Source organism: Eubalaena glacialis, chromosome 2, assembly GCF_028564815.1.
Source record: "Eubalaena glacialis isolate mEubGla1 chromosome 2, mEubGla1.1.hap2.+ XY, whole genome shotgun sequence".
In the NCBI taxonomy this organism is placed as follows: Eukaryota; Metazoa; Chordata; class Mammalia; order Artiodactyla; family Balaenidae; genus Eubalaena; species Eubalaena glacialis.
Genome location: NC_083717.1, coordinates 7,085,356 through 7,088,831, shown reverse-complemented (window position 1 = coordinate 7,088,831; position 3,476 = coordinate 7,085,356). Strand labels below are relative to the sequence as shown.

Here is a 3,476-nt window from a genome sequence, read left to right as displayed (position 1 = left end):
AGTGAGATGGGGCTGGAGGGGGAGAGCAGGAGGAGAGGGGGAAAGAACGATAGTTATTTTTTCCCATTCAGCCCAGCTCTACTTCCATTGGTTGACTTCTATGAGATTCTCCTGCATCCTCCCCACAGCTACGCGGTTGACCTATTTGTAGAGGTTATTGTTCCTGTCAAAGCATTGACTTGAGACATTCTCATAATCCACTTTTTTTCCCCCAGAAGGATATCTAATTGTGGATTTGTTTTAAGTGATTTTGTTTGGAGTGTTCTTTTGATCCACAGGCTTGATTCTTTGCCCTAGCTCAGGGAAATGTGCTTAAGTTATTGCTTCTATCTCAAATATTATGGTTTCTTTCTCAAAAACTACTGTCATTCTTAGGTTGGAACACTGTCACATCCGTCATTTATCTCTCTTTCTTTTCAACTTGACTCTGCATTCTATGAGATTAATTGTCTTCATTTACTATATTATTTTTTGAGATGTTCTTTCTGAAACAATTCCCTTTCTCTTGTTCTACTGACTTTCTGGGCTTCTTTTGCCTTTTCCTTGTTTTCTATTCTAGAACAATAGCTATAGAAAGTGAAGATTGCTCTTGGCTACATTTACTGTCCACTCAAATGTTGGTTATGGTACATCCTGAGGTTTACAGCCAAAGGACTGCTTAATGTGTATAACTCCCAGCTCAGTTTCCAGGGTCGAGGAGACACCTATTCATTTATTAGTTTATATATATATAGATATAGATAGATAGATAGATATAGGGAGAGAGAGAGAGAGAGAGAGAGAGAGGTAAGATTCACACAGCATAAACTTTTAAAGTATGCTTCAGGAATTTACGTGTCATCCTTGCACAGGGGCTTTGCTCGTTTTCTCTGTATTGTTCCAATTTTGAACTGAGCATGGCACACACTTGCTGTGATTCTGATGAGCTGAGGTGAAGTTATTTCCTACTCTACTCACTGCCCCGTCCTCTGAAAAACTAACCCAGGGGAGACTGTGCACTGCAGCACCTTCCTTGCATTCACTGTGATCTGTAGGAGGACCACGTCTTCTCCCCACTTCCTGCCCCACTGTTTCTGGGAATTCTGTCTGATATCTGAATGGACAGGAAGATTGGGAGGCTATAAGTTAGGGAGAAAATGGGTAAGAATGAAGGGGGAAGGGAGAATTTATGACAGCTCACTGCCCCCAAAGCAGAATCTACATGTGTAAGAAATGATTGTTCCAGATGTTACAGACCCTGAGTCTCTGAGTCCAGAGGCAGATAGAATGAGTTCAAGCTCTTTTCTCCTGGCAGGTCTAGATGACTCTCTATCTGTAGCACACGTGAGCAGCTGATTGTTTTTCTTCATTCAGTTCTGAATGACTTAAAGTTAGTGTAAATTACTCCCAGGTTCTGGCATTTGGCTGTTGTCTGTCTTAGTTTTTCTTTTTTTCCTTTTCTTTTCTCTTCTCTCCCTTTCTTTCTTTCTTTCTTTCTTTCTTTCTTTCTTTCTTTCTTTCTTTCTTTCTTTCATCTTTCTTTCAGTTTTCTTTTAGAGGCAGTTTGGGAGGGGATATAGCTTGACTTTCATTGGTATTGTTGTTTGCTTCATTCACTAAAAAGTATTCATTCAACACTAAATATGGCAGATACTTGCTGGATTCTAGAGATACAAAGATATAAAGATGAATAATCTTTGCCTGCAAAATCAGAGTCTGATGGGGAAATGTATATAAAAACAGATGATTATAAAACCAAATAGAAATATAGCATTAGGTATATATGCAAGATGTGCAAGTTGCAGAGTCTGTAGGGCCTGCAAAGCCTAAAATATTTATATTTGGACCTTTACAGATAAAATCTTTGGACTCCTGGCCTAGTTTACAAGGAACTGCAAAGAGTTCAGAGTTTCCAGAGCAAGAAGCCTGTGAGCCCAGGCTGGAGAGTGAGGCCGGGACCAGATGACCAGGCCATGCTTGTCAAGGTAAGGAGCCACTGAGTGATTCAAAGCAACCTGCCCAGATAAGGAACCAGAATGTGAGACTAGTTCCTTGGTGTGTACTCATCACTTCTGAGGAATCTGCCAGCATTAAGTACCAACTGGACAATTCAGAAACACTTGACTATAATCCTCTTGGGGCACTGCTGTAGGACACACAGAAAGGCATCTTGGGGGCAGGAAGTGTTCTTCTCTGAAGCTCCCTTCCTACCAGCTCCAGCAGTTCCAGCCAGGCCTGGTGCCCCGTCCCACTGTGCACGGCTCCCAGGGGTGCAGGCCTGTTGCTTCCTCTCAGGTGAACCCAAGGCCGTCAGCCTCTCTCAGCACAGGGAGCTTTATTTTTTATTTTTTTATAAATTTATTTATTTATTTTTGGCTGCGTTGGGTCTTTGTTGTGGTGCGCGGGCTTCTCATCGCGGTGGCTTCTCTCGTTGTGTAGCGTGGGCTCTAGGCGCGTGGGCTCAGTAGTTGTGGCGGGCGGGCTCAGTAGTTGTGGCTCGCAGGCTCTAGGGCACAGGCTCAGTAGTTGTGGTGCACGGGCTTAGCTGCTCCGCGGCACGTGGGATCTTCCTGGACCAGGGCTCAAACCCGTGTCCCCTGCATTGGCAGGAGGCTTCTTAACCACTGTGCCACCAGGGAAGCCCAGCACAGGAAGCTTTAGAGTGAGAAGGTGAGCTGGTCATTCTTCCCAGAAGAGGGCTCCTGACCCTTGAGGCAAGAGAGGGCCCAGCCTTTGCAGCCTCTGCAGAAGAGAGAAGGGCTGGTGTTCAGAATTTGGGTAAAAATGCCTCTTAGGTCAAGAGGGTCTGGGGGTAGCAGGTGAAATTCGAGGTGAGCCTGGGGCTGTTGGGCAAAGGATGGAAGGTGAGGCTCTTGTGCACCTTTTAGATAGCGTCTTTGCCTACATCCTGCCCCCAGCTTTGCTCCCTCTTAAAAGCCTGTGACTATGAGCGGTAACTGATCCGTGGGCGCTGGGACAGCAAAGCCAGTGGCTGATGTTGGCAGGTAGGAGCGCAGTGTGCAAAGAGAACCAGGACTCAGAGGACCCTGTCCAGCCACTGAGGGTCTGAGCTCTCACCCACCCCTTCCGGTCCTTTCACCCGCCTCACCACACTAAACAGAAAATAGGATATGTGATGACCTGTGTTAAAAGGCTTGAGGAAAGGATGAGGCCCAGTGAAATTGGAGCCAAGGGATCATTCCCTTCTCACCGCAGCTGATCAGCAGACATGGGGGAACAAAGCCTCCTTGCGGACCGCATTGTCTCCTGGAGTGAGTTAATAAAATGGCACCGTGGAAGTCAGCTCCGCTGACGCCCAACCAGGACCAGAAGCTCAGCTGGAGTTTCTAACTGAGCCTGAGAAACACCAGGTGTAAGATTTTGGTCATTGCTGGTAGATATCCCACCTCCACAGAAAGATGCCCTAACCTCTCCGGAGAGCGTTTGAAATAATTGCAAATAGAATAAAAAAAGTAAACGGCGGGGTTTGGACAATG

The 3,476-nt window shown here is 45.8% G+C and overlaps 1 non-coding gene across 1 annotated transcript; it reads right to left on the bottom strand.

Annotated features, from left to right (window-relative positions):
* Nucleotides 1-802: 802 nt before the first annotated feature.
* On the bottom strand, nt 803-911 carry LOC133086110 (U6 spliceosomal RNA). Its single transcript, XR_009699885.1, has one exon. It is a non-coding gene; the product is annotated as a U6 spliceosomal RNA (small nuclear RNA).
* Between the last annotated feature and the right edge of the window lie 2,565 nt (nt 912-3,476).